This window comes from Sesamum indicum, linkage group LG6 (assembly GCF_026168435.1).
Source record: "Sesamum indicum cultivar Baizhima isolate 11 linkage group LG6, ASM2616843v1, whole genome shotgun sequence".
In the NCBI taxonomy this organism is placed as follows: Eukaryota; Viridiplantae; Streptophyta; class Magnoliopsida; order Lamiales; family Pedaliaceae; genus Sesamum; species Sesamum indicum.
Genome location: NC_142662.1, coordinates 11,630,692 through 11,655,343, shown reverse-complemented (window position 1 = coordinate 11,655,343; position 24,652 = coordinate 11,630,692). Strand labels below are relative to the sequence as shown.

Below are 24,652 nucleotides of genomic sequence, written 5' to 3'. Positions count from 1 at the left end.
GAATGAAATATTCCATAAGACATCAAAGATCAAATGTACCAAATACCTGCCCTTTCTTGGTGGTAAGTTGCAAGACTAATGTTGCTGGCTATATTTCCCCACAGTTGGCTCACCACTAAAGATAACAAGAAATAACACGAGCTATGAGATCTATTAGCGATATGGAAACAAACAAGTTCACATGATTAAAGAAAAATTGGGAACGAGTCACGTACATCTTATCAAGGATATGTATGGATATATCATTCACCCCTTCTTCTGAAACTTGTAATTTAATAATTTCCACAAATGCAATCGGATCAAGAAACTCAAATTCGGGAGATACTCCAATGCGAAAGGGGATTCCAGCAAAGGAGAAAGCTCGACATTTCCCACCCCCACTGACGTTATCAAAACTCGGTGGGGATTGCTTTTCTATCTCTTTTTTTTTTTTTTTTGCCGAATACTGCTCTCTTTTTCGTTTTTTTTCTTTTTGTTCTTTTTTTGTTTTTCTTTCTCTTTTTGTTCTTTTTCTTCGGATTTTCTTTTTGGCGTTCGAATTCTCTTAAGCTTATCCCCCATTGCATCTTTAGAAATCCGTTCTTGTAATCTGAAAAAAAATAGAGGACAAGACAGACAACCATGTAAGAAACCCATTAACCTAAGAAGGGAATAATGTCCTTCGAAGAACTAATTAACATTCATAGCTCTAATTCTAAAGACTAAAGTGTCATTAGTCCATTTATTTTTTAGCAACTTCAATGAGAAATAAACAAATATTGCATCCAGCTCACGGCAGTAAACTACAGTAGAAACCCCCGTCACATATAAACCAGAAATACTACAAAATAAACAAAGCTTATGTAACTTAATGTTTTCGACATACCCACTTGATATTCCACCACCTCCATAAATTCGTCCACTTTTACGCTCAATAATGTTCATGGTCAAATCAATTTTGCCTGCATTGACGAAATTACAATAAACCAATAGATCCAGGTGGACATTGCCGTTAATATTTAACCACTTTTACCAAAAACATTGAAGTAGCATCAAAAACCATTTACCAACAGCCGGCTCACGAATAATACTAACGTCGTCCGTAATACCATAGCTAGGACATAACCCACATCACTTTTCCACTAAATCATACAATAGACCTTCATAAGACAAATAGCTCAATCGAGTTCACAACGAGCAAACTTTAAACATGAGATAGTAAACTAATCTACCAATGCCAATTTGTGCTATTCCTTTTATTGCATTTTGCAACCGTTGCTTATGAAACAAGTTGTATAATGGCCTCGTTATTTATCACTATCCCAATTCTTTCAAGAAGAAAGTGGTAAAGAGAGCTGAGGGCAGTGCATCGGAAGCTGGTCTCGTATTTTAGAAAAAATAAACTACAAGGAAAGAAAGCAACAGAAAAAGTTCTATGGAGCTAGTTACCCAATGCATACAACAGAATGAAATATTCCATAAGACATCAAAGATCAAATGTACCAAATACCTGCCCTTTCTTGGTGGTAAGTTGCAAGACTAATGTTGCTGGCTATATTTCCCCACAGTTGGCTCACCACTAAAGATAACAAGAAATAACACGAGCTATGAGATCTATTAGCGATATGGAAACAAACAAGTTCACATGATTAAAGAAAAATTGGGAACGAGTCACGTACATCTTATCAAGGATATGTATGGATATATCATTCACCCCTTCTTCTGAAACTTGTAATTTAATAATTTCCACAAATGCAATCGGATCAAGAAACTCAAATTCGGGAGATACTCCAATGCGAAAGGGGATTCCAGCAAAGGAGAAAGCTCGACATTTCCCACCCCCACTGACGTTATCAAAACTCGGTGGGGATTGCTTTTCTATCTCTTTTTTTTTTTTTTTTTTTTGCCGAATACTGCTCTCTTTTTCGTTTTTTTTCTTTTTGTTCTTTTTTTGTTTTTCTTTCTCTTTTTGTTCTTTTTCTTCGGATTTTCTTTTTGGCGTTCGAAATCTCTTAAGCTTATCCCCCATTGCATCTTTAGAAATCCGTTCTTGTAATCTGAAAAAAAATAGAGGACAAGACAGACAACCATGTAAGAAACTCATTAACCTAAGAAGGGAATAATGTCCTTCGAAGAACTAATTAACATTCATAGCTCTAATTCTAAAGACTAAAGTGTCATTAGTCCATTTATTTTTTAGCAACTTCAATGAGAAATAAACAAATATTGCATCCAGCTCACGGCAGTAAACTACAGTAGAAACCCCCGTCACATATAAACAAGAAATACTACAAAATAAACAAAGCTTATCTAACTTAATGTTTTCGACATACCCACTTGATATTCCACCACCTCCATAAATTCGTCCACTTTTACGCTCAATAATGTTCATGGTCAAATCAATTTTGCCTGCATTGACGAAATTACAATAAACCAATAGATCCAGGTGGACACTGCCGTTAATATTTAACCACATTTACCAAAAACATTGAAGTAGCATCAAAAACCATTTACCAACAGCCGGCTCACGAATAATACTAACGTCGTCCGTAATACCATAGATAGGACATAACCCACATCACTTTTCCACTAAATCATACAATAGACCTTCATAAGACAAATAGCTCAATCGAGTTCACAACGAGTAAACTTTAAACATGAGATAGTAAACTAATCTACCAATGCCAATTTGTGCTATTCCTTTTGTTGCATTTTGCAACCGTTGCTTATGAAACAAGTTGTATAATGGCCTCGTTATTTATCACTATCCCAATTCTTTCAAGAAGAAAGTGGTAAAGAGAGCTGAGGGCAGTGCATCGGAAGCTGGTCTCGTATTTTAGAAAAAATAAACTACAAGGAAAGAAAGCAACAGAAAAAGTTCTATGGAGCTAGTTACCCAATGCATACAACAGAATGAAATATTCCATAAGACATCAAAGATCAAATGTACCAAATACCTGCCCTTTCTTGGTGGTAAGTTGCAAGACTAATGTTGCTGGCTATATTTCCCTACAGTTGGCTCACCACTAAAGATAACAAGAAATAACACGAGCTATGAGATCTATTAGCGATATGGAAACAAACAAGTTCACATGATTAAAGAAAAATTGGGAACGAGTCACGTACATCTTATCAAGGATATGTATGGATATATCATTCACCCCTTCTTCTGAAACTTGTAATTTAATAATTTCCACAAATGCAATCGGATCAAGAAACTCAAATTCGGGAGATACTCCAATGCGAAAGGGGATTCCAGCAAAGGAGAAAGCTCGACATTTCCCACCCCCAATGACGTTATCAAAACTCGGTGGGGATTGCTTTTCTATCTCTTTTTTTTTTTTTTTTTGCCGAATACTGCTCTCTTTTTCGTTTTTTTTCTTTTTGTTCTTTTTTTGTTTTTCTTTCTCTTTTTGTTCTTTTTCTTCGGATTTTCTTTTTGGCGTTCGAATTCTCTTAAGCTTATCCCCCATTGCATCTTTAGAAATCCGTTCTTGTAATCTGAAAAAAAATAGAGGACAAGACAGACAACCATGTAAGAAACCCATTAACCTAAGAAGGGAATAATGTCCTTCGAAGAACTAATTAACATTCATAGCTCTAATTCTAAAGACTAAAGTGTCATTAGTCCATTTATTTTTTAGCAACTTCAATGAGAAATAAACAAATATTGCATCCAGCTCACGGCAGTAAACTACAGTAGAAACCCCCGTCACATATAAACCAGAAATGATACAAAATAAACAAAGCTTATGTAACTTAATGTTTTCGACATACCCACTTGATATTCCACCACCTCCATAAATTCGTCCACTTTTACGCTCAATAATGTTCATGGTCAAATCAATTTTGCCTGCATTGACGAAATTACAATAAACCAATAGATCCAGGTGGACATTGCCGTTAATATTTAACCACTTTTACCAAAAACATTGAAGTAGCATCAAAAACCATTTACCAACAGCCGGCTCACGAATAATACTAACGTCGTCCGTAATACCATAGCTAGGACATAACCCACATCACTTTTCCACTAAATCATACAATAGACCTTCATAAGACAAATAGCTCAATCGAGTTCACAACGAGCAAACTTTAAACATGAGATAGTAAACTAATCTACCAATGCCAATTTGTGCAATTCCTTTTATTGCATTTTGCAACCGTTGCTTATGAAACAAGTTGTATAATGGCCTCGTTTTTTATCACTATCCCAACAACTCACAACTTCTTTCAAGAAGAAAGTGGTAAAGAGAGCTGAGGGCAGTGCATCGGAAGTTGGTCTCGCATTTTAGAAAAAATAAACTACAAGGAAAGAAAGCAACAAAAAAAGTTCTATGGAGCTAGTTACCCAATGCATACAACAGAATGAAATATTCCATAAGACATCAAAGATCAAATGTACCAAATACCTGCCCTTTCTTGGTGGTAAGTTGCAAGACTAATGTTGCTGGCTATATTTCCCCACAGTTGGCTCACCACTAAAGATAACAAGAAATAACACGAGCTATGAGATCTATTAGCGATATGGAAACAAACAAGTTCACATGATTAAAGAAAAATTGGGAACGAGTCACGTACGTCTTATCAAGGATATGTATGGATATATCATTCACCCCTTCTTCTCAAACTTGTAATTTAATAATCTCCACAAATGCAATCGGATCAAGAAACTCAAATTCGGGAGATACTCCAATGCGAAAGGGGATTCCAGCAAAGGAGAAAGCTCGACATTTCCCACCACCACTGACGTTATCAAAACTCGGTGGGGATTGCTTTTTTATCTCTTTTTTTTTTTTTTTTTGCCGAATACTGCTCTCTTTTTCTTTTTTTTTCTTTTTGTTCTTTTTTTGTTTTTCTTTCTCTTTTTGTTCTTTTTCTTCGGATTTTCTTTTTGGCGTTCGAATTCTCTTAAGCTTATCCCCCATTGCATCTTTAGAAATCAGTTCTTGTAATCTGAAAAAAAATAGAAGACAAGACAGGCAACCATGTAAGAAACCCATAAACCTAAGAAGAGAATAATGTCCTTCGAAGAACTAATTAACATTCATAGCTCTAATTCTAAAGACTAAAGTGTCATTAGTCCATTTATTTTTTAGCAACTTCAATGAGAAATAAACAAATATTGCATCCAGCTCACGGCAGTAAACTACAGTAGAAACCCCCGTCACATATAAACAGAAATGCTACAAAATAAACAAAGCTTATGTAACTTAATGTTTTCGACATACCTACTTGATATTCCACCACCTCCATAAATTCGTCCACTTTTACGCTCAACAATGTTCATGGTCAAATCAATTTTGCCTGCATTGACGAAATTACAATAAACCAATAGATCCAGGTGGACACTGCCGTTAATATTTAACCACATTTACCAAAAATATTGAAGTAGCATCAAAAACCATTTACCAACAGCCGGCTCACGAATAATACTAACGTCGTCCGTAATACCATAGCTAGGACATAACCCACATCACTTTTCCACTAAATCATACAATAGACCTTCATAAGACAAATAGCTCAATCGAGTTCACAACGAGCAAACTTTAAACATGAGATAGTAAACTAATCTACCAATGCCAATTTGTGCTATTCCTTTTATTGCATTTTGCAACCGTTGCTTATGAAACAAGTTGTATAATGGCCTCGTTATTTATCACTATCCCAATTCTTTCAAGAAGAAAGTGGTAAAGAGAGCTGAGGGCAGTGCATCGGAAGCTGGTCTCGTATTTTAGAAAAAATAAACTACAAGGAAAGAAAGCAACAGAAAAAGTTCTATGGAGCTAGTTACCCAATGCATACAACAGAATGAAATATTCCATAAGACATCAAAGATCAAATGTACCAAATACCTGCCCTTTCTTGGTGGTAAGTTGCAAGACTAATGTTGCTGGCTATATTTCCCCACAGTTGGCTCACCACTAAAGATAACAAGAAATAACACGAGCTATGAGATCTATTAGTGATATGGAAACAAACAAGTTCACATGATTAAAGAAAAATTGGGAACGAGTCACGTACGTCTTATCAAGGATATGTATGGATATATCATTCACCCCTTCTTCTGAAACTTGTAATTTAATAATTTCCACAAATGCAATCGGATCAAGAAACTCAAATTCGGGAGATACTCCAATGCGAAAGGGGATTCCAGCAAAGGAGAAAGCTCGACATTTCCCACCCCCACTGACGTTATCAAAACTCGGTGGGGATTGCTTTTCTATCTCTTTTTTTTTTTTTTTTTTGCCGAATACTGCTCTCTTTTTCATTTTTTTTCTTTTTGTTCTTTTTTTGTTTTTCTTTCTCTTTTTGTTCTTTTTCTTCGGATTTTCTTTTTGGCGTTCGAATTCTCTTAAGCTTATCCCCCATTGCATCTTTAGAAATCCGTTCTTGTAATCTGAAAAAAAATAGAGGACAAGACAGACAACCATGTAAGAAACCCATTAACCTAAGAAGAGAATAATGTCCTTCGAAGAACTAATTAACATTCATAGCTCTAATTCTAAAGACTAAAGTGTCATTAGTCCATTTATTTTTTAGCAACTTCAATGAGAAATAAACAAATATTGCATCCAGCTCACGGCAATAAACTACAGTAGAAACCCCCGTCACATATAAACCAGAAATGCTACAAAATAAACAAAGCTTATGTAACTTAATGTTTTCGACATACCCACTTGATATTCCACCACCTCCATAAATTCGTCCACTTTTACGCTCAATAATGTTCATGGTCAAATCAATTTTGCCTGCATTGACGAAATTACAATAAACCAATAGATCCAGGTGGACACTGCCGTTAATATTTAACCACATTTACCAAAAACATTGAAGTAGCATCAAAAACCATTTACCAACAGCCAGCTCACGAATAATACTAACGTCGTCCGAAATACCATAGCTAGGACATAACCCACATCACTTTTCCACTAAATCATACAATAGACCTTCATAAGACAAATAGCTCAATCGAGTTCACAACGAGTAAACTTTAAACATGAGATAGTAAACTAATCTACCAATGCCAATTTGTGCTATTCCTTTTGTTGCATTTTGCAACCGTTGCTTATGAAACAAGTTGTATAATGGCCTCGTTATTTATCACTATCCCAATTCTTTCAAGAAGAAAGTGGTAAAGAGAGCTGAGGGCAGTGCATCGGAAGTTGGTCTCGTATTTTAGAAAAAATAAACTACAAGGAAAGAAAGCAACAGAAAAAGTTCTATGGAGCTAGTTACCCAATGCATACAACAGAATGAAATATTCCATAAGACATCAAAGATCAATTGTACCAAATACCTGCCCTTTCTTGGTGGTAAGTTGCAAGACTAATGTTGCTGGCTTTATTTCCCCACAGTTGGCTCACCACTAAAGATAACAAGAAATAACACGAGCTATGAGATCTATTAGCGATATGGAAACAAACAAGTTCACATGATTAAAGAAAAATTGGGAACGAGTCACGTACGTCTTATCAAGGATATGTATGGATATATCATTCACCCCTTCTTCTCAAACTTGTAATTTAATAATCTCCACAAATGCAATCGGATCAAGAAACTAAAATTCGGGAGATACTCCAATGCGAAAGGGGATTCCAGCAATGGAGAAAGCTCGACATTTCCCACCACCACTGACGTTATCAAAACTCGGTGGGGATTGCTTTTCTATCTCTTTTTTATTTTTTTTTTGCCGAATACTGCTCTCTTTTTCTTTTTTTTTTCTGTTTGTTCTTTTTTTGTTTTTCTTTCTCTTTTTGTTCTTTTTCTTCGGATTTTCTTTTTGGCGTTCGAAATCTCTTAAGCTTATCCCCCATTGCATCTCTAGAAATCCGTTCTTGTAATCTGAAAGAAAATAGAAGACAAGACAGACAACCATGTAAGAAATCCATAAACCTAAGAAGAGAATAATGTCCTTCGAAGAACTAATTAACATTCATAGCTCTAATTCTAAAGACTAAAGTGTCATTAGTCCATTTATTTTTTAGCAACTTCAATGAGAAATAAACAAATATTGCATCCAGCTCACGGCAGTAAACTACAGTAGAAACCCCCGTCACATATAAACCAGAAATGCTACAAAATAAACAAAGCTTATGTAACTTAATGTTTTCGACATACCCACTTGATATTCCACCACCTCCATAAATTCGTCCACTTTTACGCTCAATAATGTTCATGGTCAAATCAATTTTGCCTGCATTGACGAAATTACAATAAACCAATAGATCCAGGTGGACACTGCCGTTAATATTTAACCACATTTACCAAAAACATTGAAGTAGCATCAAAAACCATTTACCAACAGCCGGCTCACGAATAATACTAACGTCGTCCGTAATACCATAGCTAGGACATAACCCACATCACTTTTCCACTAAATCATACAATAGACCTTCATAAGACAAATAGCTCAATCGAGTTCACAACGTGCAAACTTTAAACATGAGATAGTAAACTAATCTACCAATGCCAATTTGTGCAATTCCTTTTATTGCATTTTGCAACCGTTGCTTATGAAACAAGTTGTATAATGGCCTCGTTTTTTATCACTATCCCAACAACTCACAACTTCTTTCAAGAAGAAAGTGGTAAAGAGAGCTGAGGGCAGTGCATCGAAAGTTGGTCTCGCATTTTAGAAAAAATAAACTACAAGGAAAGAAAGCAACAGAAAAAGTTCTATGGAGCTAGTTACCCAATGCATACAACAGAATGAAATATTCCATAAGACATCAAAGATCAAATGTACCAAATACCTGCCCTTTCTTGGTGGTAAGTTGCAAGACTAATGTTGCTGGCTTTATTTCCCCACAATTGGCTCACCACTAAAGATAACAAGAAATAACACGAGCTATGAGATCTATTAGCGATATGGAAACAAACAAGTTCACATGATTAAAGAAAAATTGGGAACGAGTCACGTACGTCTTATCAAGGATATGTATGGATATATCATTCTCCCCTTCTTCTCAAACTTGTAATTTAATAATCTCCACAAATGCAATCGGATCAAGAAACTCAAATTCGGGAGATACTCCAATGCGAATGGGGATTCCAGCAATGGAGAAAGCTCGACATTTCCCACCACCACTGACGTTATCAAAACTCGGTGGGGATTGCTTTTCTATCTCTTTTTTTTTTTTTTTTGCCGAATACTGATCTCTTTTTCTTTTTTTTTTTCTTTTTGTTCTTTTTTTGTTTTTCTTTCTCTTTTTGTTCTTTTTCTTCGAGATTTTCTTTTTGGCGTTCGAATTCTCTTAAGCTTATCCCCCATTGCATCTTTAGAAATCCGTTCTTGTAATCTGAAAAAAAATAGAAGACAAGACAGACAACCATGTAAAAAACCAATAAACCTAAGAAGAGAATAATGTCCTTCGAAGAACTAATTAACATTCATAGCTCTAATTCTAAAGACTAAAGTGTCATTAGTCCATTTATTTTTGAGCAACTTCAATGAGAAATAAACAAATATTGCATCCACCTCACGGCAGTAAACTACAGTGGAAACCCCCGTTACATATAAACTAGAAATTCTACAAAATAAACAAAGCTTCTGTAACTTAATGTTTTCGACATACCCACTTGATATTCCACCACCTGCATAAATTCCTCCACTTTTATGCTCAACAATGTTCATGGTCAAATCAACTTTGCCTGCATTGACGAAATTACAATAAACCAATAGATCCAGGTGGACACTGCCGTTAATATTTAACCGCATTTACCAAAAACATTGAAGTAGCATCAAGAACCATTTACCAACAGCCGGCTCACGAATAATACTAACGTCGTCCGTAATACCATAGCTAGGACATAACCCACATCACTTTTCCACTAAATCATACAATAGACCTTCATAAGACAAATAGCTCAATCGAGTTCACAACGAGCAAACTTTAAACATGAGATAGTAAACTAATCTACCAATGCCAATTTGTGCAATTCCTTTTATTGCATTTTGCAACCGTTGCTTATGAAACAAGTTGTATAATGGCCTCGTTATTTATCACTATCCCAACAACTCACAACTTCTTTCAAGAAGAAAGTGGTAAAGAGAGCTGAGGGCAGTGCATCGGAAGTTGGTCTCGCATTTTAGAAAAAATAAACTACAAGGAAAGAAAGCAACAGAAAAAGTTCTATGGAGCTAGTTACCCAATGCATACAACAGAATGAAATATTCCATAAGACATCAAAGATCAAATGTACCAAATACCTGCCCTTTCTTGGTGGTAAGTTGCAAGACTAATGTTGCTGGCTTTATTTCCCCACAATTGGCTCACCACTAAAGATAACAAGAAATAACACGAGCTATGAGATCTATTAGCGATATGGAAACAAACAAGTTCACATGATTAAAGAAAAATTGGGAACGAGTCACGTACGTCTTATCAAGGATATGTATGGATATATCATTCTCCCCTTCTTCTCAAACTTGTAATTTAATAATCTCCACAAATGCAATCGGATCAAGAAACTCAAATTCGGGAGATACTCCAATGCGAATGGGGATTCCAGCAATGGAGAAAGCTCGACATTTCCCACCACCACTGACGTTATCAAAACTCGGTGGGGATTGCTTTTCTATCTCTTTTTTTTTTTTTTTTGCCGAATACTGATCTCTTTTTCTTTTTTTTTTTTCTTTTTGTTCTTTTTTTGTTTTTCTTTCTCTTTTTGTTCTTTTTCTTCGAGATTTTCTTTTTGGCGTTCGAATTCTCTTAAGCTTATCCCCCATTGCATCTTTAGAAATCCGTTCTTGTAATCTGAAAAAAAATAGAAGACAAGACAGACAACCATGTAAAAAACCAATAAACCTAAGAAGAGAATAATGTCCTTCGAAGAACTAATTAACATTCATAGCTCTAATTCTAAAGACTAAAGTGTCATTAGTCCATTTATTTTTGAGCAACTTCAATGAGAAATAAACAAATATTGCATCCACCTCACGGCAGTAAACTACAGTGGAAACCCCCGTTACATATAAACTAGAAATTCTACAAAATAAACAAAGCTTCTGTAACTTAATGTTTTCGACATACCCACTTGATATTCCACCACCTGCATAAATTCCTCCACTTTTATGCTCAACAATGTTCATGGTCAAATCAACTTTGCCTGCATTGACGAAATTACAATAAACCAATAGATCCAGGTGGACACTGCCGTTAATATTTAACCGCATTTACCAAAAACATTGAAGTAGCATCAAGAACCATTTACCAACAGCCGGCTCACGAATAATACTAACGTCGTCCGTAATACCATAGCTAGGACATAACCCACATCACTTTTCCACTAAATCATACAATAGACCTTCATAAGACAAATAGCTCAATCGAGTTCACAACGAGCAAACTTTAAACATGAGATAGTAAACTAATCTACCAATGCCAATTTGTGCAATTACTTTTATTGCATTTTGCAACCGTTGCTTATGAAACAAGTTGTATAATGGCCTCGTTATTTATCACTATCCAAACAACTCACAACTTCTTTCAAGAAGAAAGTGGTAAAGAGAGCTGAGGGCAGTGCATCGGAAGTTGGTCTCGCATTTTAGAAAAAATAAACTACAAGGAAAGAAAGCAACAGAAAAAGTTCTATGGAGCTAGTTACCCAATGCATACAACAGAATGAAATATTCCATAAGACATCAAAGATCAAATGTACCAAATACCTGCCCTTTCTTGGTGGTAAGTTGCAAGACTAATGTTGCTGGCTTTATTTCCCCACAGTTGGCTCACCACTAAAGACAACAAGAAATAACACGAGCTATGAGATCTATTAGCGATATGGAAACAAACATGTTCACATGATTAAAGAAAAATTGGGAACGAGTCACGTACGTCTTATCAAGGATATGTATGGATATATCATTCACCCCTTCTTCTCAAACTTGTAATTTAATAATCTCCACAAATGCAATCGGATCAAGAAACTCAAATTCGGGAGATACTCCAATGCGAAAGGGGATTCCAGCAATGGAGAAAGCTCGACATGTCCCACCACCAATGACGTTATCAAAACTCGGTGGGGATTGCTTTTCTATCTCTTTTTTTTTTTTTTGCCGAATACTGCTCTCTTTTTCTTTTTTTTTCTTTTTGTTCTTTTTTTGTTTTTCTTTCTCTTTTTGTTCTTTTTCTTCGGATTTTCTTTTTGGCGTTCAAATTCTCTTAAGCTTATCCCCCATTGCATCTTTAGAAATCCGGTCTTGTAATCTGAAAAAAAATAGAACACAAGACAGACAACCATGTAAGAAACCCATAAACCTAAGAAGAGAATAATGTCCTTCGAAGAACTAATTAACATTCATAGCTCTAATTCTAAAGACTAAAGTGTCATTAGTCCATTTATTTTTGAGCAACTTCAATGAGAAATAAACAAATATTGCATCCACCTCACGGCAGTAAACTACAGTGGAAACCCCCGTTACATATAAACTAGAAATTCTACAAAATAAACAAAGCTTATGTGACTTAATGTTTTCGACATACCCACTTGATATTCCACCACGTGCATAAATTCCTCCACTTTTATGCTCAACAATGTTCATGGTCAAATCAACTTTGCCTGCATTGACGAAATTACAATAAACCAATAGATCCAGGTGGACACTGCCGTTAATATTTAACCGCATTTACCAAAAACATTGAAGTAGCATCAAGAACCATTTACCAACAGCCGGCTCACGAATAATACTAACGTCGTCCGTAATACCATAGCTAGGACATAACCCACATCACTTTTCCACTAAATCATACAATAGACCTTCATAAGACAAATAGCTCAATCGAGTTCACAACGAGCAAACTTTAAACATGAGATAGTAAACTAATCTACCAATGCCAATTTGTGCTATTCCTTTTATTGCATTTTGCAACCGTTGCTTATGAAACAAGTTGTATAATGGCCTCGTTATTTATCACTATCCCAACAACTCACAACTTCTTTCAAGAAGAAAGTGGTAAAGAGAGCTGAGGGCAGTGCATCGGAAGTTGGTCTCGTATTTTAGAAAAAATAAACTACAAGGAAAGAAAGCAACAGAAAAAGTTCTATGGAGCTAGTTACCCAATGCATACAACAGAATGAAATATTCCATAAGACATCAAAGATCAATTGTACCAAATACCTGCCCTTTCTTGGTGGTAAGTTGCAAGACTAATATTGCTGGCTTTATTTCCTCACAGTTGGCTCACCACTAAAGATAACAAGAAATAACACGAGCTATGAGATCTATTAGCGATATGGAAACAAACAAGTTCACATGATTAAAGAAAAATTTGGAACGAGTCACGTACGTCTTATCAAGGATATGTATGGATATATCATTCACCCCTTCTTCTCAAACTTGTAATTTAATAATCTCCACAAATGCAATCGGATCAAGAAACTCAAATTCGGGAGATACTCCAATGTGAAAGGGGATTCCAGCAATGGAGAAAGCACGACATTTCCCACCACCACTGACGTTATCAAAACTCGGTGGGGATTGCTTTTCTATCTCTTTTTTATTTTTTTTTTGCCGAATACTGCTCTCTTTTTCTTTTTTTTTTCTGTTTGTTCTTTTTTTGTTTTTCTTTCTCTTTTTGTTCTTTTTCTTCGGATTTTCTTTTTGGCGTTCGAAATCTCTTAAGCTTATCCCCCATTGCATCTCTAGAAATCCGTTCTTGTAATCTGAAAGAAAATAGAAGACAAGACAGACAACCATGTAAGAAACCCATAAACCTAAGAAGAGAATAATGTCCTTCGAAGAACTAATTAACATTCATAGCTCTAATTCTAAAGACTAAAGTGTCATTAGTCCATTTATTTTTTAGCAACTTCAATGAGAAATAAACAAATATTGCATCCAGCTCACGGCAGTAAACTACAGTAGAAACCCCCGTCACATATAAACCAGAAATGCTACAAAATAAACAAAGCTTATGTAACTTAATGTTTTCGACATACCTACTTGATATTCCACCACCTCCATAAATACGTCCACTTTTACGCTCAATAATGTTCATGGTCAAATCAATTTTGCCTGCATTGACGAAATTACAATAAACCAATAGATCCAGGTGGACACTGCCGTTAATATTTAACCACATTTACCAAAAACATTGAAGTAGCATCAAAAACCATTTACCAACAGCCGGCTCACGAATAATACTAACGTCGTCCGTAATACCATAGCTAGGACATAACCCACATCACTTTTCCACTAAATCATACAATAGACCTTCATAAGACAAATAGCTCAATCGAGTTCACAACGTGCAAACTTTAAACATGAAATAGTAAACTAATCTACCAATGCCAATTTGTGCAATTCCTTTTATTGCATTTTGCAACCGTTGCTTATGAAACAAGTTGTATAATGGCCTCGTTTTTTATCACTATCCCAACAACTCACAACTTCTTTCAAGAAGAAAGTGGTAAAGAGAGCTGAGGGCAGTGCATCGGAAGTTGGTCTCGCATTTTAGAAAAAATAAACTACAAGGAAAGAAAGCAACAGAAAAAGTTCTATGGAGCTAGTTATCCAATGCATACAACAGAATGAAATATTCCATAAGACATCAAAGATCAAATGTACCAAATACCTGCCCTTTCTTGGTGGTAAGTTGCAAGACTAATGTTGCTGGCTTTATTTCCCCACAGTTGGCTCACCACTAAAGATAACAAGAAATAACACGAGCTATGAGATCTATTAGCGATATGGAAACAAACAAGTTCACATGATTAAAGAAAAATTGGGAACGAGTCACGTACGTCTTATCAAGGATATGTATGGATATATCATTCACCCCTTCTTCTCAAACTTGTAATTTAATAATCTCCACAAATGCAATCGGATCAAGAAACTCAAATTCGGGAGATACTACAATGCGAAAGGGGATTCCAGCAATGGAGAAAGCTCGACATTTCCCACCACCACTGACGTTATCAAAACTCGGTGGGGATTGCTTTTCTATCTCTTTTTTTTTTTTTTTTTTTTTGCCGAATACTGCTCTCTTTTTCTTTTTTTTTCATTTTGTTCTTTTTTTGTTTTTCTTTCTCTTTTTGTTCTTTTTCTTCGGATTTTCTTTTTGGCGTTCGAATTCTCTTAAGCTTATCCCCCATTGCATCTTTAGAAATCCGTTCTTGTAATCTGAAAAAAAATAGAAGACAAGACAGACAACCATGTAAGAAACCCATAAACCTAAGAAGAGAATAATGTCCTTCGAAGAACTAATTAACATTCATAGCTCTAATTCTAAAGTCTAAAGTGTCATTTGTCCATTTATTTTTTAGCAACTTCAATGAGAAATAAACAAATATTGCATCCAGCTCACGGCAGTAAACTACAGTGGAAACCCCCGTTACATATAAACTAGAAATTCTACAAAATAAACAAAGCTTATGTAACTTAATGTTTTCGACATACCCACTTGATATTCCACCACGTGCATAAATTCCTCCACTTTTATGCTCAACAATGTTCATGGTCAAATCAACTTTGCCTGCATTGACGAAATTACAATAAACCAATAGATCCAAGTGGACACTGCCGTTAATATTTAACCGCATTTACCAAAAACAATGAAGTAGCATCAAGAACCATTTACCAACAGCCGGCTCACGAATAATACTAACGTCGTCCGTAATACCATAGCTAGGACATAACCCACATCACTTTTCCACTAAATCATACAATAGACCTTCATAAGACAAATAGCTCAATCGAGTTCACAACGAGCAAACTTTAAACATGAGATAGTAAACTAATCTACCAATGCCAATTTGTGCTATTCCTTTTATTGCATTTTGCAACCGTTGCTTATGAAACAAGTTGTATAATGGCCTCGTTATTTATCACTATCCCAACAACTCACAACTTCTTTCAAGAAGAAAGTGGTAAAGAGAGCTGAGGGCAGTGCATCGGAAGTTGGTCTCGTATTTTAGAAAAAATAAACTACAAGGAAAGAAAGCAACAGAAAAAGTTCTATGGAGCTAGTTACCCAATGCATACAACAGAATGAAATATTCCATAAGACATCAAAGATCAAATGTACCAAATACCTGCCCTTTCTTGGTGGTAAGTTGCAAGACTAATGTTGCTGGCTTTATTTCCCCACAGTTGGCTCACCACTAAAGATAACAAGAAATAACACGAGCTATGAGATCATCTATTAGCGATATGGAAACAAACAAGTTCACATGATTAAAGAAAAATTGGGAACGAGTCACGTACGTCTTATCAAGGATATGTATGGATATATCATTCTCCCCTTCTTCTCAAACTTGTAATTTAATAATCTCCACAAATGCAATCGGATCAAGAAACTCAAATTCGGGAGATACTCCAATGCGAAAGGGGATTCCAGCAATGGAGAAAGCTCGACATTTCCCACCACCACTGACGTTATCAAAACTCGGTGGGGATTGCTTTTCTATCTCTTTTTTTTTTTTTTTTGGCCGAATACTGCTCTCTTTTTCTTTTTTTTTTCTTTTTGTTCTTTTTTTGTTTTTCTTTCTCTTTTTGTTCTTTTTCTTCGGATTTTCTTTTTGGCGTTCGAATTCTCTTAAGCTTATCCCCCATTGCATCTTTAGAAATCCGTTCTTGTAATCTGAAAAAAAATAGAAGACAAGACAGACAACCATGTAAGAAACCCATAAACCTAAGAAGAGAATAATGTCCTTCGAAGAACTAATTAACATTCATAGCTCTAATTCTAAAGACTAAAGTGTCTTTAGTCCATTTATTTTTGAGCAACTTCAATGAGAAATAAACAAATATTGCATCCACCTCACGGTAGTAAACTACAGTGGAAACCCCCGTTACATATAAACTAGAAATTCTACAAAATAAACAAAGCTTCTGTAACTTAATATTTTCGACATACCCACTTGATATTCCACCACGTGCATAAATTCCTCCACTTTTATGCTCAACAATGTTCATGGTCAAATCAACTTTGCCTGCATTGACGAAATTACAATAAACCAATAGATCCAAGTGGACACTGCCGTTAATATTTAACCGCATTTACCAAAAACAATGAAGTAGCATCAAGAACCATTTACCAACAGCCGGATCACGAATAATACTAACGTCGTCCCTAATACCATAGCTAGGACATAACCCACATCACTTTTTCACTAAATCATACAATAGACCTTCATAAGACAAATAGCTCAATCGAGTTCACAACGAGCAAACTTTAAACATGAGATAGTAAACTAATCTACCAATGCCAATTTGTGCTATTCCTTTTATTGCATTTTGCAACCGTTGCTTATGAAACAAGTTGTATAATGGCCTCGTTATTTATCACTATCCCAACAACTCACAACTTCTTTCAAGAAGAAAGTGGTAAAGAGAGCTGAGGGCAGTGCATCGGAAGTTGGTCTCGTATTTTAGAAAAAATAAACTACAAGGAAAGAAAGCAACAGAAAAAGTTCTATGGAGCTAGTTACCCAATGCATACAACAGAATGAAATATTCCATAAGACATCAAAGATCAAATGTACCAAATACCTGCCCTTTCTTGGTGGTAAGTTGCAAGACTAATGTTGCTGGCTTTATTTCCCCACAGTTGGCTCACCACTAAAGATAACAAGAAATAACACGAGCTATGAGATCTATTAGCGATATGGAAACAAACAAGTTCACATGATTAAAGAAAAATTGAGAACGAGTCACGTACGTCTTATCAAGAATATGTATGGATATATCATTCTCCCCTTCTTCTCAAACTTGTAATTTAATAATCTTCACAAATGCAATCGGATCAAGAAACTCAAATTCGGGAGATACTCCAATGCGAAAGGGGATTCCAGAAATGGAGAAAGCTCGACATTTCCCACCACCACTGACGTTATCAAAACTCGGTGGGGATTGCTTTTCTATCTCTTTTTTTTTTTTGGCCGAATACTGCTCTCTTTTTCTTTTTTTTTTCTTTTTGTTCTTTTTTTGTTTTTCTTTCTCTTTTTGTTCTTTTTCTTCGGATTTTCTTTTTGGCGTTCGAATTCTCTTAAGCTTATCCCCCATTGCATCTTTAGAAATCCGTTCTTGTAATCTGAAAAAAAATAGAAGACAAGACAGACAACCATGTAAGAAACCCATAAACCTAAGAAAAGAATAATGTCCTTCGAAGAACTAATTAACATTCATAGCTCTAATTCTAAAGACTAAAGTGTCATTAGTCCATTTATTTTTTAGCAACTTCAATGAGAAATAAACAAATATTGCATCCAGCTCACGGCAGTAAACTACAGTGGAAACCCCCGTTACATATAAACTAGAAATTCTACAAAATAAACAAAGCTTATGTAACTTAATGTTTTCGACATACCCACTTGATATTCCACCACGTGCATAAATTCCTCCACTTTTATGCTCAACAATGTTCATGGTCAAATCAACTTTGCCTGCATTGACGAAATTACAATAAACCAATAGATCCAAGTGGACACTGCCGTTAATATTTAACCGCATTTACCAAAAACAATGAAGTAGCATCAAGAACCATTTACCAACAGCCGGATCACGAATAATACTAACGTCGTCCCTAATACCATAGCTAGGACATAACCCACATCACTTTTCCACTAAATCATACAATAGACCTTCATAAGACAAATAGCTCAATCGAGTTCACAACGAGCAAACTTTAAACATGAGATAGTAAACTAATCTACCAATGCCAATTTGTGCTATTCCTTTTATTGCATTTTGCAACCGTTGCTTATGAAACAAGTTGTATAATGGCCTCGTTATTTATCACTATCCCAACAACTCACAACTTCTTTCATGAAGAAAGTGGTAAAGAGAGCTGAGGGCAGTGCATCGGAAGTTGGTCTCGTATTTTAGAAAAAATAAACTACAAGGAAAGAAAGCAACAGAAAAAGTTCTATGGAGCTAGTTACCCATGGCATACAACAGAATGAAATATTCCATAAGATATCAAAGATCAAATGTATCAAATACCTGCCCTTTCTTGGTGGTAAGTTGCAAGACTAATGTTGCTGGCTTTATTTCTCCACAGTTGGCTCACCACTAAAGATAACAAGAAATAACACGAGCTATGAGATCTATTAGCGATATGGAAACAAACAAGTTCACATGATTGAAGAAAAATTGGGAACGAGTCACGTACGTCTTATCAAGGATATGTATGGATATATCATTCACCCCTTCTTCTCAAACTTGTAATTTAATAATCTCCACAAATGCAATCGGATCAAGAAACTCAAATTCGGGAGATACTCCAATGCGAAAGGGGATTCCAGCAATGGAGAAAGCTCGACATTTCCCACCACCACTGACGTTATCAAAACTCGGTGGGGATTGCTTTTCTATCTCCTTTTTTTTTTTTGCCGAATACTGCTCTCTTTTTCTTTTTTTTTTCTTTTTGTTCTTTTTTTGTTTTTCTTTCTCTTTTTCTTATTTTTCTTCGGATTTTCTTTTTGGCGTTCGAATTCTCTTAAGCTTATCCCCCATTGCATCTTTAGAAATCCGTTCTTGTAATCTGAAAAAAAATAGAGGACAAGACAGACAACCATGTAAGAAACCCATTAACCTAAGAAGGGAATAATGTCCTTCGAAGAACTAATTAACATTCATAGCTCTAATTCTAAAGACTAAAGTGTCATTAGTCCATTTATTTTTTAGCAACTTCAATGAGAAATAAACAAATATTGCATCCAGCTCACGGCAGTAAACTACAGTAGAAACCCCCGTCACATATAAACCAGAAATGCTACAAAATAAACAAAGCTTATGTAACTTAATGTTTTCGACATACCCACTTGATATTCCACCACCTCCATAAATTCGTCCACTTTTACGCTCAATAATGTTCATGGTCAAATCAATTTTGCCTGCATTGACGAAATTACAATAAACCAATAGATCCAGGTGGACACTGCCGTTAATATTTAACCGCATTTACCAAAAACAATGAAGTAGCATCAAGAACCATTTACCAACAGCCGGATCACGAATAATACTAACGTCGTCCGTAATACCATAGCTAGGACATAACCCACATCACTTTTCCACTAAATCATACAATAGACCTTCATAAGACAAATAGCTCAATCGAGTTCACAACGAGCAAACTTTAAACATGAGATAGTAAACTAATCTACCAATGCCAATTTGTGCTATTCCTTTTATTGCATTTTGCAACCGTTGCTTATGAAACAAGTTGTATAATGGCCTCGTTATTTATCACTATCCCAACAACTCACAACTTCTTTCAAGAAGAAAGTGGTAAAGAGAGCTGAGGGCAGTGCATCGGAAGTTGGTCTCGTATTTTAGAAAAAATAAACTACAAGGAAAGAAAGCAACAGAAAAAGTTCTATGGAGCTATGGCATACAACAGAATGAAATATTCCATAAGACATCAAAGATCAAATGTACCAAATACCTGCCCTTTCTTGGTGGTAAGTTGCAAGACTAATGTTGCTGGCTTTATTTCCCCACAGTTGGCTCACCACTAAAGATAACAAGAAATAACACGAGCTATGAGATCTATTAGCGATATGGAAACAAACAAGTTCACATGATTAAAGAAAAATTTGGAACGAGTCACGTACGTCTTATCAAGGATATGTATGGATATATCATTCACCCCTTCTTCTCAAACTTGTAGTTTAATAATCTCCACAAATGCATTCGGATCAAGAAACTCAAATTCGGGAGATACTCCAATGCGAAAGGGGATTCCAGCAATGGAGAAAGCTCGACATTTCCCACCACCACTGACGTTATCAAAACTCGGCGGGGATTGCTTTTCTATCTCTTTTTTTTTTTTTGCCGAATACTGCTCTCTTTTTCTTTTTTTTTCATTTTGTTCTTTTTTTGTTTTTCTTTCTCTTTTTGTTCTTTTTCTTCGGATTTTCTTTTTGGCGTTCGAATTCTCTTAAGCTTATCCCCCATTGCATCTTTAGAAATCCGTTCTTGTAATCTGAAAAAAAATAGAAGACAAGACAGACAACCATGTAAGAAACCCATAAACCTAAGAAGAGAATAATGTCCTTCGAAGAACTAATTAACATTCATAGCTCTAATTCTAAAGACTAAAGTGTCATTTGTCCATTTATTTTATAGCAACTTCAATGAGAAATAAACAAATATTGCATCCAGCTCACGGCAGTAAACTACAGTGGAAACCCCCGTTACATATAAACTAGAAATTCTACAAAATAAACAAAGCTTATGTAACTTAATGTTTTCGACATACCCACTTGATATTCCACCACGTGCATAAATTCCTCCACTTTTATGCTCAACAATGTTCATGGTCAAATCAACTTTGCCTGCATTGACGAAATTACAATAAACCAATAGATCCAAGTGGACACTGCCGTTAATATTTAACCGCATTTACCAAAAACAATGAAGTAGCATCAAGAACCATTTACCAACAGCCGGCTCACGAATAATACTAACGTCGTCCGTAATACCATAGCTAGGACATAACCCACATCACTTTTTCACTAAATCATACAATAGACCTTCATAAGACAAATAGCTCAATCGAGTTCACAACGAGCAAACTTTAAACATGAGATAGTAAACTAATCTACCAATGCCAATTTGTGCTATTCCTTTTATTGCATTTTGCAACCGTTGCTTATGAAACAAGTTGTATAATGGCCTCGTTATTTATCACTATCCCAACAACTCACAACTTCTTTCAAGAAGAAAGTGGTAAAGAGAACTGAGGGCAGTGCATCGGAAGTTGGTCTCGTATTTTAGAAAAAATAAACTACAAGGAAAGAAAGCAACAGAAAAAGTTCTATGGAGCTAGTTACCCAATGCATACAACAAAATGAAATATTCCATAAGACATCAAAGATCAAATGTACCAAATACCTGCCCTTTCTTGGTGGTAAGTTGCAAGACTAATGTTGCTGGCTTTATTTCCCCACAGTTGGCTCACCACTAAAGATAACAAGAAATAACACGAGCTATGAGATCTATTAGCGATATGGAAACAAACAAGTTCACATGATTAAAGAAAAATTGGGAACGAGTCACGTACGTCTTATCAAGGATATGTATGGATATATCATTCTCCCCTTCTTCTCAAACTTGTAATTTAATAATCTCCACAAATGCAATCGGATCAAGAAACTCAAATTCGGGAGATACTCCAATGCGAAAGGGGATTCCTGCAATGGAGAAAGCTCGACATTTCCCACCACCACTGACGTTATCAAAACTCGGCGGGGATTGCTTTTCTATCTCTTTTTTTTTTTTTTTGCCGAATACTGATCTCTTTTTCTTTTTTTTTTCTTTTTGTTCTTTTTTTGTTTTTCTTTCTCTTTTTGTTCTTTTTCTTCGGATTTTCTTTTTGGCGTTCGAATTCTCTTAAGCTTATCCCCCATTGCATCTTTAGAAATCCGTTCTTGTAATCTGAAAAAAAATAGAAGACAAGACAGACAACCATGTAAGAAACCCATAAACCTAAGAAGAGAATAATGTCCTTCGAAGAACTAATTAACATTCATAGCTCTAATTCTAAAGACTAAAGTGTCATTAGTCCATTTATTTTTGAGCAACTTCAATGAGAAATAAAAAAATATTGCATCCACCTCACGGCAGTAAACTACAGTGGAAACCCCTGTTACATATAAACTAGAAATTCTACAAAATAAACAAAGCTTCTGTAACTTAATGTTTTCGACATACCCACTTGATATTCCACCACCTGCATAAATTCCTCCACTTTTATGCTCAACAATGTTCATGGTCAAATCAACTTTACCGAAGGCGATCATTAAGGAAGTTGAGAAACGCCTTCGAAGATTCCTTTGGAAAGGCACCTCAATGACGGGTTTTGCCAAAGTTGCGTGGAAGGATGTTTGCAAACCGATTGGGCAAGGAGGCCTTGGAATTAAAGATATTGATGCGCTGAACCGAGCACTAATGACTAAAAAGTTGTGTGATGTCATTAGATGTGACCGAACGTCTATCTGGGTTGAGTGGTTACAGCTCGGACGCCTACACAATAATACCATTTGGACTGTTGACGAGAAGGGTGGATCATGGGGTTGGAAAAAGCTGCTTCGTCTACGCAGCCTTATCAAACCAATGGTGGAGTGTTATATTGGAGATGGGAGGAACTTCTTTCTGTGGAAGGATCCATGGCATCACCTGGGCCCCTGATTTCTCGATTTCCACGAGGACCGAGTTTACTTGGGCTTGATGAATCTACCAAACTCAATACGGTTATTGATGAGGGCCAATGGCACTGGCCCCTCATAACGGATTTGGAATGCCTTCAGATTATTTATTCACTACCCGAGATCCATGGTGGAGAAGATAGAATCATTTTGGCGTTTCCCGGATGGCCGACCCACAGCCCAAGCCCTATACAGACTTATCTGCCCGCCCGGACCAAAAATAGGCTGGACGTCACTACTTTCGGGTTCTCTAAAGATCCCACGACATTGTTTTATCTTATGGATGGCTTTTCAGGAAAAACTGCCAACGACAGACAAACCCTGGCTCACACACATTGGAGGGTGTATTCTTTGTGATGAAGAAACAACCGAGACACATAATCATTTATTCTTCCGATGCCGATATAGCAGAAGATGCCTTATAGCCATACGGGAAATTATTCGATTCGATTGGCCCAATCGCACATGGGCAATGGATGTGGAATGGGCAGTAAAAAAATGGAGAGGGAAGCATATCATCAATGCAGCATACCGAGCATTACTTGGGTCATTGGTTTACCATTTGTGGCGAGAAAGAAACTCCAGACGGTTCCAACAAAGTGAACACCCGCCTAATGTATTGGCTTCTCATATTATTGATGATGTTAGGCAGAGGATTCTGAGCCTTAATCTTTCCAGTTCGATTAGTACATGGGCCCTTTATAGACTATGGCGTATCCCTTGGCCTGTCGAGGGACTACCCAATTAATTGTTGTACTGTACCATTTTTTTTTTTTTTTTTTTTAATAATGAAATTTACCATTACCGAGAAAAAAATCAACTTTGCCTGCATTGACGAAATTACAATAAACCAATAGATCCAGGTGGACACTGCCGTTAATATTTAACCGCATTTACCATAAACATTGAAGTAGCATCAAGAACCATTTACCAACAGCCGGCTCACGAATAATACTAACGTCGTCCGTAATACCATAGCTAGGACATAACCCACATCACTTTTCCACTAAATCATACAATAGACCTTCATAAGACAAATAGCTCAATCGAGTTCACAACGAGCAAACTTTAAACATGAGATAGTAAACTAATCTACCAATGCCAATTTGTGCAATTCCTTTTATTGCATTTTGCAACCGTTGCTTATGAAACAAGTTGTATAATGGCCTCGTTATTTATCACTATCCCAACAACTCACAACTTCTTTCAAGAAGAAAGTGGTAAAGAGAGCTGAGGGCAGTGCATCGGAAGTTGGTCTCGCATTTTAGAAAAAATAAACTACAAGGAAAGAAAGCAACAGAAAAAGTTCTATGGAGCTAGTTACCCAATGCATACAACAGAATGAAATATTCCATAAGACATCAAAGATCAAATGTACCAAATACCTGCCCTTTCTTGGTGGTAAGTTGCAAGACTAATGTTGCTGGCTTTATTTCCCCACAATTGGCTCACCACTAAAGATAACAAGAAATAACACGAGCTATGAGATCTATTAGCGATATGGAAACAAACAAGT

The 24,652-nt window shown here is 36.0% G+C and overlaps 1 long non-coding RNA gene across 1 annotated transcript in view; it reads right to left on the bottom strand.

Annotated features, from left to right (window-relative positions):
- Positions 1 to 1,152: 1,152 nt before the first annotated feature.
- The window catches only part of LOC105179921 (uncharacterized), a 45,299-nt gene continuing 21,799 nt past the window's right edge, over positions 1,153 to 24,652 (bottom strand). The window contains exons 15-29 of the long non-coding RNA XR_016065855.1: positions 24,522 to 24,590; positions 21,993 to 22,366; positions 21,189 to 21,892; positions 20,542 to 20,912; positions 19,746 to 20,441; positions 13,103 to 13,647; positions 12,468 to 12,543; positions 10,362 to 12,191; positions 10,193 to 10,261; positions 8,905 to 9,281; positions 8,736 to 8,804; positions 6,004 to 6,379; positions 2,313 to 5,903; positions 1,659 to 2,036; positions 1,153 to 1,558 (exon numbers count right to left, since the gene is read on the bottom strand). This is a non-coding gene — a long non-coding RNA (uncharacterized LOC105179921). The remainder of the gene's footprint in view (positions 1,559 to 1,658; positions 2,037 to 2,312; positions 5,904 to 6,003; positions 6,380 to 8,735; positions 8,805 to 8,904; positions 9,282 to 10,192; positions 10,262 to 10,361; positions 12,192 to 12,467; positions 12,544 to 13,102; positions 13,648 to 19,745; positions 20,442 to 20,541; positions 20,913 to 21,188; positions 21,893 to 21,992; positions 22,367 to 24,521; positions 24,591 to 24,652) is intronic.